This window comes from Diabrotica virgifera, chromosome 2 (assembly GCF_917563875.1).
Source record: "Diabrotica virgifera virgifera chromosome 2, PGI_DIABVI_V3a".
Classification (NCBI taxonomy): Eukaryota; Metazoa; Arthropoda; class Insecta; order Coleoptera; family Chrysomelidae; genus Diabrotica; species Diabrotica virgifera.
Window position 1 is genome coordinate 159033469 of NC_065444.1, and position 14276 is coordinate 159047744.

A 14276-nucleotide genomic window follows, 5' to 3' on the forward strand; every position below is an offset into this window, starting at 1 on the left:
ATACCGGAGTAAGGTTAGAACGCCCTCTAACGGGGAATAAGTGAAATAAATGGCGACTCGATTCTAGTTTTCTGTTGACCTAGATATCAAATTATCAAAAGGCACCGCTGGGAAAATATTCCAAAAATGCGGTTCAGAGAAACTATATGAAACGAGTCTTTGTACTCTCATACAGAGTATGGCATTAGTAAAAATACAAAAATAGACGGTTTAGTTTTGATTTAAATCTGTCTCCTGCCATCCCCCGATAGCGCTATTTCTAGGTCTACCTTTTGTCAAGGAGGCTATGCAAGAAGACAAATTTAAATCAAAACTTCCGTAGTTCTCGGTATACAATAAAACTATTTATACCGGAGTAAGGTTAGAACGCCCTCTAACGGGGAATAAGTGAAATAAATGGCGACTCGATTCTAGTTTTCTGTTGACCTAGATATCAAAATATCAAAAGGCACCGCTGGGAAAATATTCCAAAAATGCGGTTCAGAGAAACTATATGAAACGAGTCTTTGTACTCTCATACAGAGTATGGCATTAGTAAACCGTCTATTTTTGTATTTTTACTAATGCCATACTCTGTATGAGAGTACAAAGACTCGTTTCATATAGTTTCTCTGAACCGCATTTTTGGAATATTTTCCCAGCGGTGCCTTTTGATATTTTGATATCTAGGTCAACAGAAAACTAGAATCTAGTCGCCATTTATTTCACTTATCCCCGTTAGAGGGCGTTCTAACCTTACTCCGGTATAAATAGTTTTATTGTATACCGAGAACTACGGAAGTTTTGATTTAAATTTGTCTTCTTGCATAGCCTCCTTGACAAAAGGTAGACCTAGAAATAGCGCTATCGGGGGATGGTAGGAGACATATTTAAATCAAAACTAAACCGTCTATTTTTGTATTTTTACTAATGCCATACTCTGTATGAGAGTACAAAGACTCGTTTCATATAGTTTCTCTGAACCGCATTTTTGGAATATTTTCCCAGCGGTGCCTTTTGATATTTTGATATCTAGGTCAACAGAAAACTAGAATCGAGTCGCCATTTATTTCACTTATTCCCCGTTAGAGCGCGTTCTAACCTTACTCCGGTATAAATAGTTTTATTGTATACCGAGAACTACGGAAGTTTTGATTTAAATTTTTCTTCTTGCATAGCCTCCTTGACAAAAGGTAGACCTAGAAATAGCGCTATCGGGGGATGGTAGGAGACAGATTTAAATCAAAACTAAACCGTCTATTTTTGTATTTTTACTAATGCCATACTCTGTATGAGAATACAAAGACTCGTTTCATATAGTTTCTCTGAACCGCATTTTTGGAATATTTTCCCAGCGGTGCCTTTTGATATTTTGATATCTAGGTCAACAGAAAACTAGAATCGAGTCGCCATTTATTTCACTTATTCCCCGTTAGAGGGCGTTCTAACCTTACTCCGGTATAAATAGTTTTATTGTATACCGAGAACTACGGAAGTTTTGATTTAAATTTGTCTTCTTGCATAGCTTCCTTGACAAAAGGTAGACCTAGAAATAGCGCTATCGGGGGATGGCAGGAGACAGATTTAAATCAAAACTAAACCGTCTATTTTTGTATTTTTACTAATGCCATACTCTGTATGAGAGTACAAAGACTCGTTTCATATAGTTTCTCTGAACCGCATTTTTGGAATATTTTCCCAGCGGTGCCTTTTGATATTTTGATATCTAGGTCAACAGAAAACTAGAATCGAGTCGCCATTTATTTCACTTATTCCCCGTTAGAGGGCGTTCTAACCTTACTCCGGTATAAATAGTTTTATTGTATACCGAGAACTACCGAAGTTTTGATTTAAATTTGTCTTCTTGCATAGCCTCCTTGACAAAAGGTAGACCTAGAAATAGCGCTATCGGGGGATGGTAGGAGACAGATTTAAATCAAAACTAAACCGTCTATTTTTGTATTTTTACTAATGCCATACTCTGTATGAGAGTACAAAGACTCGTTTCATATAGTTTCTCTGAACCGCATTTTTGGAATATTTTCCCAGCGGTGCCTTTTGATATTTTGATATCTAGGTCAACAGAAAACTAGAATCGAGTCGCCATTTATTTCACTTATTCCCCGTTAGAGGGCGTTCTAACCTTACTCCGGTATAAATAGTTTTATTGTATACCGAGAACTACGGAAGTTTTGATTTAAATTTGTCTTCTTGCATAGCCTCCTTGACAAAAGGTAGACCTAGAAATAGCGCTATCGGGGGATGGTAGGAGACAGATTTAAATCAAAACTAAACCGTCTATTTTTGTATTTTTACTAATGCCATACTCTGTATGAGAGTACAAAGACTCGTTTCATATAGTTTCTCTGAACCGCATTTTTGGAATATTTTCCCAGCGGTGCCTTTTGATATTTTGATATCTAGGTCAACAGAAAACTAGAATCGAGTCGCCATTTATTTCACTTATTCCCCGTTAGAGGGCGTTCTAACCTTACTCCGGTATAAATAGTTTTATTGTATACCGAGAACTACGGAAGTTTTGATTTAAATTTGTCTTCTTGCATAGCCTCCTTGACAAAAGGTAGACCTAGAAATAGCGCTATCGGGGGATGGCAGGAGACAGATTGAAATCAAAACTAAACCGTCTATTTTTGTATTTTTTAATGAAAATACCGCGAAAAATTTCAAACCACGTTTTCCCGAAAATATGACCATACAGTTTAATACAGACCAAACAATTCATATCAACGAATCTACTTTATTCCCTTTCCAAATGGGAAACCCCCATAAAGTATTTATCTATAATCTAGATACAGATTTTGATGGAATCTTAGGCCTCGATTTTTTTGAACATTACGAATGTGCAATAGATTTCAAGAACAAACAACTAATCACAAATTTTCAAACATTACCTCTCTACAAAGTAGAAACTAATTCGCTTAACAATGAATCTCCTAATCAAATTAAAATAGATCCCAGATCCGAGCAAATATTTAATCTAACATGTCATCTGTCAAATACAGATGCAATTTTGCACAAAAATGAAAATGATAAAGTCCATACCCCCGACACATTAGTACACGTGAATGAAAAAGAAAAATTTCTGACATCTATTATAGTAAACTCAAACACAATCCCCAAAATTACCGATTTTTCCGATACCGCAATAATTGAACCCTATTCAAACTACCCGATTCTAAATTTCCAGTCAAACGATAACTTAATAAATTATTGCTCTGATAAAATATACCGAAACGACAACATCAAGTCTCGACTTCCAATACAACATATTAACAAGGAAGAACGAGAACTAGTAAAAAATCTTTGCTTAAAATATAAAAACAAAAGAGCTAATCAATCTGAAAATTTCGATGAACATCCTTTCAATATCCTGCCTTATGCAATCATTTGTCCTAATAACACAAAAAACAAAACTAACGAATTTACACCGTACAAACTTATTTTTGGATATATTTCTATTAGACCACCCGAAATATTTTATAATGCGAAAACTCACGGATTTATGCCCTACGAACTCATTTTTGGATATACTTCCATTAGACCACCCGAAATATTTTATAATGCTAAAACTCACGGATTTATACCGTACGAACTCATGTTTGGGTATACTTCTGTTAGACCACCCGAAACACTTTATAATGAGAAAACTCTTTATCAAAGTACTTTAGGAACTTAGGTAATCCTAAAGGAAAACCCAAATTAAAATTATTGTCCCTTTCGAAACCCAAGAAACCCACGTAAATTCTGTTACTTTCATTTATTTGTTACATTTCAGTCATCCACTCCCAGTATATGTTAACCCTAATCAACAACACCATTGGAATCTACGTTTATGAAGAATTTATTTTATTTATTAAGCTCAAGAACCCTTGAATGCATAGAGCTGAGAAATTTTATTTTCCCCACAATTACTATTAAGTTATTAAGTACGTAATAATATTACACGGTACTACTATAATATAGACTACAGACAATATTAAATTTATTTTTATTAAACACTTAATACCACACTTATTAATATTAAATATTTACGATATACAAATTTTATATAGTCTTTCCATACATTTTTTCTTAACTACTTGTTTCCATTGTTTTCTGTCTAAAGCCTTTTCTTTCCAATTCTTGATATTTATAACTTTTTCGTAAGTCTTCATATACTGTGACATTTAATATCCATCCTGGTCTATCTTTTCTTCTTGATGTATTGATTTTCGTGATAGTACCATTTTCAACATTCTTTCCTTTCCCATTCTTTCAATTTGTCCTAAATATCATATTCCATATGTTCTAATTTAAATAAATATGTTTGACTTGTTATTTAAGTCTCTTATTCCATACAAAAAAAAACAAATAGTCTGGCTAGTTGACTAAGCCAAAGCCATTAGAAAATAAAAAAAAGTCTCTTATTATTCTTTCTACTCTATTATTATTTATTTTCACACCTCTCTATATCGCTCTTGTATTTTCTCTCCCATCTCTCTAAAAAATATATTTCTGATTTTTGTACCTGTTTCACGTGCATATGTAGCTGTATGCCTGACAACTGTTTTGCAGATTATAATTTTTGTTTTTCTTGAGACATATTCGAATTTCATTAATGATCGCCACACTCCATACTTTTTGTTTGTTTTTACTATTTTTGTCTTTATCTTTCCTTCCCCGTGTCCCTTTTCACATAATTTCAGACTCACCTGAGTAAACTTTGAAACTCATTCGAATAGGCATTTTTCGCATTCTGTCTAAGGAGAAATTATCTTCCTTTTTTATCTCTTTCTCCCATTATCATGCATTTTGTCTTTTCCTTATTTATTACTATTTCCTTATTTATTAGAAAACTAAACCTTTTGCCTCTTTTCTAATATTCTTGATTAATCCTCTTAGTTCTTTCTTACCTGTCATTAATAGTGTTAAATCTATATATTGCCATACATTGATGACCGTGTTAAAAGAAAATATTTCCTGCATCTTTATTTTACTTTTTCTGATTATTCCTTCTAGTATTAGATTAAAAAAAAAAGAGTCATTGATAATTTGTACCCTTACTGTAATCCTTCGTTTGTTTCAAAATTGCTTGGTTTATGCTTATGCCCCTTGTTTGCTATTTTGTTTATTTTGTTATCCATAGGCATTTTTTCCATCGTGACGATTTTAATTAGTAGGCTTATCTCTTTCATTAGATCGTATATCTGTTGCCACTTTACCTTATCTTAGTCGTACTTGAAAAGTCAACGAACAGGACATAGGTAATACTGATGTTTATATTCGTAGCACGTAGTGCGGATTCCTTTTAGCGCAAACTTTTGGTCTGCCGTCGACCTATTATTTTTAAATTCTGCCTGATATTCGACCAATATATTTTCCTTATATTTATTTAGCTCTTTCTTATGATTCGTGTCAAGATTGTCTAAACTAACTACTTCTAACAGCGCGATACCTCTATTATAGTTGTCTCTACTATAATAGTTTAAATAGTTTTCACCTTTCATTTCGTCAAATTTTGTGTATGGGACATACCCCTGCTATGGCCCACTCTGTTGACATTTTTCTGTTTCCCATGTGCTTTTATCAAGTTATGTATCTCTTTGGGTAGCTTTTTTTCTTGGGCTTTTATCATTTCCGCCGATATTTCTGTTATTCCTAGACTTTTATTGTTTTCGTCTTTTTATTATATTTTTTATTTTTTCCATTGTACAAGTTTCTATTAATATAAGGTCATATTCACTTTCATGGATTATTCTCCTTCCTTCTTCATTTTTGTTTAGCAGTTGCAAAAAGTAAGTTTGCCAATTTCTCATTAACTCCCTGATTTATTTATTAATGTACCCACCTTCATCATTTTTCATATATGGGATATTTTTCTTATATCCTCTTTCCATTGTTCTTGTTTCCTGGTAAAAGGATTTAATGCCCTTTTGTTTGGAATCTTTCTTCAACCTCTTTGAGTTTATCTTCATTGTATTTTCTTTTGTTTTACACATTATTTTAATCATTGTCCTTAATTCTCTGAATTCTTATCTACTACAGTCATTATTATTGGTTATCTTTTAATTCTTATTTTTCTAATTGCTTCTACCAATTTTAGCATTTCCCCCATCACACCATTCCTTTATTTTTGTTTTCCATTTTTAACTATTAACTAATTAATTTAACTAAGGTAACTTTACTAATGTTTAACACTGCTTCCTGTATGTTTTCACTAAATCTTTTAAATCAAAATTTCAAACGACAAATGGACCCTCCTGGTATACAAAGACATGTAACCAATCAGAGATTTTATCGACAAAACGACAGAATCTTAGACAATTTATTAGATACCACTGAATAAAATGTAGCTTGAATACTATTATTCAAATCTGAAGTCCAAACTCACATACGTCTCCTCAAACAAATCTCTAGTTCCGTTAAAGTCAAATATACAGAAATAATCGCTGATACGAAACAACACGCTTTCCGAGAAAAAACATGAACTTATTAACGGAATAGGTTCAATATGGAAATCAATAACAATAACCGGAAACTTCAGATCAGATCTGCCATCAAATTCGTCAGATGGCGAATATTTCAATGAATGTATAAATTTAATAAGAAACCCCGCGATAAGTATCAAATCGAAAAGCTATTAAAAATTCAAATATCGGTTACCACTTCTTTCATTAAGAGTTTCAACGCGACAATCCGAAAATTACAAATAGATGAGGAAACCTTCAACAATAATATTAAACAAATTAGAAAATCAATAATGAATATCTCTGACCAATTAAAATTCTATAAATCTCAAATCGATATGCTGAACTTTTGTGATTTGCTAATGGAAAGCTATTCATTTATCGAACATTCGTTAAATGATATAGTAAATGCTATAACTTTTGCTCGATTAAAAATATTACATAGTTCAATCATTACTCCGTTTGATTTAATTAAATCGCTTAGGCATATATCACAATCATTACAGAAAAATAATCTTCCCCATCTATCTATACTTCAAACCTCCCTCAATATCTCGATATTATCGAATTACATGCCTATCAATTAGACACAAGAATTGTGTTCTTGTTAAATATTCCTTTAACTGTTTAACTGATGTAGAACAATATACTTTATATTATCTCTATCCAATAACAATACTGGATAATCGAACAGGTTTAAATTAGATATTAACAACAACTCATAAATATATTGCGCGAAACGATGATTCTTTGTTATACCTTACAATAAATAGATAGCCTTGAGTCATGCAAAACACTTCGAGCCAGAATCAAGATCTGTTATCCAATCGACAGCGACGCCATATGCGAAGCCCAACTTCTGAAGCGACAAGAACGCCTTCCTAGAACATGCCAGACTTCCGTAATATTTGCCAAAGACTACACCGTTCAGAAGATCAGCTTGAATTTTTTGGCTCGTAACAGTTTCTGACCCACTGCCCAATAAAATCAAATGCTAATTCAGAGAAGTCAAGTCAGAAATCATCAAAACTAACCACGTGCTCAAACTACAACCCACGTGCGATGCCCTTATTGGTAGTACAAGAGTACACTCCCAGAAATTGATCGACGCTTACGATAATGTTACGTACTAAAGTCATCCAGTTCAAATACCATTCAGTTGCTGCAATCACTTCTTAGACAAAATCTTTCCAAGACAAAGACCCAGTATCCACCTAAGCGACTCCATAGAAGAAGAAGAGCAAATCGCACTGAATACCAATAAACAGCCACTCTGGAAGTTGCTGCCACGCGTCAACTTCCTTCTAACAAGGGGAGCTGTTATATCCGTTTTTACCAACTAACCTTAATAATGAAGTACCTACTTATTTCCCATCAGGATATATCAGGTGTCAGCCATCTGAATCGACGCATCCAGTTTCAATGCCAATGTCAGCGAGAACTACTACGTCCAAGCTTTCTCACAACCTCAGCATTTTGTAAATCATATAAAACCATTTGCCGGTGTTTAATATTTGTTCGTAATAATTTAGATTTAGTACATGTAACTTTAATTTTTCTATTTTTCAAAATAAAATATTTTTTAAAAAGTCTAAAAAGTTTTAAGTGATATAAAATGTATATATAAATAATGTAGAAGGCCTGCAAGGCGTATATAATATAGGTATAACATCTATTTTTGGATGAGGAAAAATAATCGATTTCACGACCGTCATCGCGACCGTCATAGCTTCCGCGAAATAAATTTTGTACGTATTTATATTATGTGTATGTATATATAAATTTTGTAGAAGGATTTAAATTTAAAATAAATGTAAAACCTATTTTTTAATGGGGAAAAGGGACTGATTTAGCGACCGTCATCGATTCGGTGAAATAAGTATAGCGTAAAAAATAGGTATCGCACCTATTTGTGGACGGGGAAAAAGAATTTATTTCGCGACCATCATCATTTGGTCGAAATAAATTTTGTATGTATGTATATAATGTGTATGTATGTACATATAAAAATGTGTAGGACGCACGCAAGGCGTATATAATCAAGGTAAATTCTTTTTGGATTGGGATAAAGCACTGAATTCGCGACCGTCATCGCTACGGCAAAATATTAGTAATTTATATATAGGTTGAATTGCGTTGAAGTTCGAATGGTTATAATGGTTGGAGGAGGGATAGAGTGTGTACCCGAAGGAGCTTGCAAAACAAGCGCATGGGGGCCACACTATCCCTTCTATAATAATTATAACTAATTAGTAATTAAACTATTTTTAAAGTAAAAACTTCTTTCGTTGTGCACTTTTTGGATGTAGAAAGAACATTGAATTTGCGACCATCATCGCTACTGCAAGATATTAGTAATTTTATATACTACAGGTTAAATTGAGTATAAGTTCGACTGGTTACGATAGTTGGAGGAGGGATCGAGTGTGTACCAGAGAGAGCTTGCGAAGCATGCGCATGACATCATTATAACTGATTAGTGTTTAAAGTATTTCTGAAGTGAAAAATTTTTAGGGACGATATGCACTTTTTGGATGGGAAAAAAGCATTAAATTCGCGACCGTTATCGCTACGGCGAGATATTAGTAATTTATATACTATAGGTTGAATTGCGTATAAGTTCGAATGAAGTTACAATTGTTGGAGGAGGGATCGAGTGTGTACCAGAGAGAGCTTGCAAAGCAAGCGCATGAGTAGCTATACTATCCATTCTCCAATCATTATAATTAATTTGTGTTTAAACTATTTTTGAACTGAAAACTTCTTTAGCGATGTTGTGCACTATTGTGATGGGGAAAAAGCATTAAATTCGCGACCGTTATCGCTACGGCGAGATATTAGTAATTTATATACTATAGATTGAATTGCGTATAAGTTCGAACGAAGTTATAATGGTTGGAGGAGAGATAGAGTGTGTACTCGAAGGAGCTTGTGAAGCAAGCATATGACGGGCCACACTATCCCTACTCCAATCATTATAACTGATTAGTGATTAAAGTATTTTTGAAGTGAAAACTTCTTTAGCGACCTTATGAACTTTTTGGATGGGGAAAAAGCATTAGAATAGAATAGAATAGAAATATGCTTTATTGTCATGAATAATTGTACAATTTTATCGACAGAGCTTACAAAAAGTCAAGAAAACAAAACAATAACAATTAAATTTACTAAAATTACATAAATCATCAGTATAAATTAAATAATAATAATAATAATGAAGTTAAACAGTTAATCAATTGCAAAATTTAAAAATTTCAATAAATTTCAATAAATTTCAAATTGCATAGTCTACCTAGTAATTAAGTTTAAAAATTAAGCTGCAGCATATGACACCAAAATATAGATCAAAAACAATAATAAAAATACTACTTGTGCAATGGGTACTGTAATTTCTTAGTTATTAATTAAGAAAATCTTCTACTACATAATATGGTCTTTCGGATAGGTAGGTTTTTTCAGTTTACGGAATTTGGGGAAAGATGCTGCAGATTTAAGTTGTAGAGGGAGATGGTTGTAAAGTTTTTTTGCGGAATATAATATAGATTTCTTTACTAACTCAGATGACGGGGTCGGTAAATAGACGTCAAAGGTAGAATTTCTCGTGAAATAGTCATGATTAGGTCTTGGTGGAAAGACATGTAGATGTTTACGAATTAAGCAAACAGTTTCTAAAATATATAAAGATGGAAGGGTTAAAATTCTGTGATCTTTGAAGTAACTTCTACAATGTGTTGTTCTTCTGAGGTCAAACAGATATCTTATTGCTCTTTTTTGTAATTTGAAAATAACATCGAATTGGGCAGCTGTACCAGAACCCCAAAAAGGAAGACCATAACGAAGATGTGACTCAAGCAAAGAAAAATATGTTATTTTGGAAGATGCTAAATTGAGATCATTCGAAACAGATCTTATAGCATAGCAAGCTGAAGATAGTTTCTTCCTTAACAAATTAATATAGAGGGACCATTTAAGGTTGCTGTTTAAAAAAATACCAAGAAATTTAACAGAATCAACAGTACTGATCTGGCTGTTATTAAGAGGTAAGGGTTGAAGAGCTCCTTTATAAGATAATGCTACTGTTTTATATACGTTAAATGAGAGTAAATTAGAGTCAGACCAGGTTTTTATTGTAAGTAGATCAGAAAAAGGGCACTCAAGGAGATGAAGAATAATAAATCGCCAGGAAAAGACGGGATAACTGTAGAAATGCTAAAAAATGGTGGAAAAACAACTAGAGAAGTTTTGTACATACTTATGAATAAAATATTAATGACAAAACAAATACCCAACACTTGGAACGAAGCAGTAACATTGCTACTATTTAAGAAAGGAGATAAAAAGGATCAAAGGATCTAAAGAATTACAGACCCATAACTTTACTAAATGTGATGTACAAACTATTAACCAAGATATTAGCAACTTGAATGTAAAAATTAACGGGCAATAACGGTACAGACTGTGGCATATAAAATACTGTCAAATATTGTCTATGAGCGATTGAGACTATATGCGGAACAAATAGTTGAAGGATATCAATGTGGTTTCTGTAGGCAGAAGTCCACAATAGATCAGATCTTCGTCTTGAAGCAAATCTTGGAAAAGACTAGTGAATTTAATATAGGCACACATCATCTCTTCATTGATTTTGAGAGTGCTTATGATAGTATCCATCGAGAATTTCTGATCCACGCCCTGAAAGAGTTTAATATTCCAACTCAACTCATTGATATAGTAAAAGAAACATTTAAAGTACAGAGCGAAATTCGAATTCAAAACGCACTAACAGATACAATACATGTTAGAACGGGCCCACGACAGGGAGATGCCCTATCCTGTATTCTATTCAACGTCATATTAGAGAAAATAATTAGAGAGTCAAAAGTCAACACCAGAGGAACAATAATAACAAAAAGTGTACAAATATTGGCATTTGCAGATGATGTTGATATCATAGCTAGAAGCAAAAGAGAAATGATAAAAGCATTTAATGCGATAGAAAGAGCGGCACAAAACAGTGGCCTAAATATTAATGAAATAAAAACCAAATACATGAAGGCCAGCAAATCGACAGGCCAAAGAAACCTACAGAATCTGACAACAGGAGACTATAACATCGAAAGCGTAAAATTTTTTACATATCTAGGTTCACTAGTCACCGCAGATAACAATGTCAGCGAAGAAGTCAAGAGAAGAATGCATATTGCTAATAAAACGTATAATGGACTAATTAAACACCTAAGATCTAACAACATCACGAGAAAAACCAAATGCAAAATATACAAAACCCTGATAAAACCGGTCCTTATATATGGATCAGAGACATGGACACTGTCGAAAAGCGATAAGAACTTATTAGGTACGTTTGAACGAAAAATCCTCAGACACATATATAAAGGGGTGAAAGAAAATGACGTATGGCGCAGAAGATATAATTTTGAACTATACGCAGCATACAAAGAACCCGACGTCATAACATCCATAAAAATCGGACGTCTGCGCTGGATAGGCCATGTTGAACGGATGTTGGAGACCGAAACACCAAAACATATAATGAGGCAAGCACCAGTAGGGAGAAGGTCAAAGGGAAGACCCAAACTTAGTTACTTGGAACAAGTCGAACAAGATCTGAAAACACTTGAGATTACCCACTGGAAGAACAAAGCAAGAAACAGAACAGAATGGAGGAAAATCCTAGAAAAAGCCATGATCCAAAAATGGTTGTCGAGCTACTGATGATGATGATGATGGAATTTAATTACATTAATTTCTTTTTTTTTTAATAGTACATTGCATTCGAAGTTGAACTACTGTACCAGCATTTTTTATAATTTTTTGATATAAAACCTAAACAATTTTATTCCATTAGTGGTATTCACACTGTATAATTTTAAAATCCCACCCAGTAATTTTTATAATAGTCTCTAATATGATACTTATGGTTCGTTGAGGTCAGGTTGTTAAAGAGCTTTTAAAAACAGAAAAAATAAATCTTATCGATTATTCTAGCCTTGTGTGGACCATCCTTTACATTTAAACTTATGTTTAATAAAAAGTGCAGATTTATATATAAAAATCGGTGGGTCTAAAAACATTGGTAAGGAAAAGCAAAAGGAGGAGAGGTAGGTATAGTCGGTTCACTAAACTCAGACACTACTGATTTAGTAAATAAGCTAGTGATTTTAGTAAATAATTTTGGCAATTTGGTAAAATTGGCAAAAAAAATAATTACTAAATTGTTAATAATTACTTAATAATTAGTAATTTTGCCAATTTTGGTAAAATTGGCCAAAAACAAAAAAATTAACTACTAAAATCACTAGCCAGTTGTGTCTGAGTTTAGCGAACCGATTATATTGCGAAAAACTTGGGGCGGGTGGTGAAGCAAAATGTTTAAACAAAACGATAAAAAATGAAGAAAGTAATCAACAGTGAAAGCTGGAACAATATTACGCGATTATATACGTGAGTGATCTAAAGAGAGTATTTCCATCTAGCCATTCTAATCAGTGACAAATCTCGTTATGAGTGGAAATATAGCTATTGACAATAATACCATACAACAAACAGACACTCACAAATATCTGGGATACGAGATCAAAATAAGCAGAAATAATCAAACACACGAAATACAGAGGCGAATAGGCTTGACATGGGCAGCATTTGGCAAACTAAGCCATATTCTAAAAAGAGTTCAATTCCCATGTGTCTCAAGCAAAAGGTTAACCATTGTGTTTTGTCTGTACAAACTTATAGAGCAGAGACTTTAACTAAAACCAAAAACTGCGAATAAATTCAGAGTTATGAATACACAACGAGCCATGGAACGTGCAATGCTGAACGTAAGCCTTCGAGACCACATAACTAGCCAACAAATCAGACAAAGATCAGGAGATCAAGACGTCATCGAAAGAGCTACGACGCTTAAATGGAACTGGGCAGGGCAGTTAGCCAGAACACAAAATGGACGGTGGACAAGATTAATCATAAAATGGAGGCCCAGAAATTCTAGAAGAAGCCGAAGATGACCATCAACTGGATGGACCGAGGACATAAATGAGTAGCGGAAAACTCGCTACAAGCGGTCCAGTGTAGAGAACACTGGAAAGAACGCGATTGGCTGATTGATGATGATGATTCTAATCAGTAATAAAACAGATATTTTAAAAATAGAAATAAAGTATTTTATTAAAATTCTGTTACCGTATCAGTTACATATTTTATTTTATTGTACCTACTTTTAAAGTAGATATTTAATATTATTTTTCTTAAATATTGTCTGAAAATATTAATATTTTCAAAAGAATTTGAATAGGCACTAATAAAACTTTATCTTTTTAGGAATAAAATTTGAACTTGAAGACTGATGAAGAATAAAATTTGATTGTTTAGTTGTTAAGAAAATATAATTTTATAATTATAACTTTTGTTAAAAAATGTTAAATAAATTGGTTAACCTAAAAAGCATAATTCTATTTACATCTGTGCAAATAATTGTTTTATATACCTAGTTGTTTTGATATACCTACACACACCGGAAAAGCCTAGAAATAGTTTTGTAACATAATAAAATTAATAAATATTTTGGGCTAATTAGTAAAATACAAGGAAAAGTTATTTACCAGCAATTTTATGGCTGGAATTGAATCTTATGACTGTATATACTTATTAATAATATTGGTATGCAAAGTCCGCAGATAGTGTGCTACTTTTTTTATAAATAAAATGGCGCCCGAAAATCGTGTTTTTTTCACTTTTTGCTCTATAACTCCAACGATTTTAACTTTACACAAAAAACACCCAGATAAAAATTCACCGTAATTAAATTCTACA

General features: G+C 33.0%; 1 protein-coding gene across 1 annotated transcript in view; it reads left to right on the forward strand.

Annotated features, from left to right (window-relative positions):
* The window catches only part of LOC114330647 (leucine-rich repeat, immunoglobulin-like domain and transmembrane domain-containing protein 3), a 51135-nt gene extending 37228 nt beyond the window's left edge, over positions 1-13907 (forward strand). The window contains exon 4 of the transcript XR_007696201.1: positions 13785-13907. The gene's annotated coding sequence lies outside the window, so the exon portion shown is untranslated. The remainder of the gene's footprint in view (positions 1-13784) is intronic.
* The last annotated feature ends 369 nt before the right edge of the window (positions 13908-14276 follow it).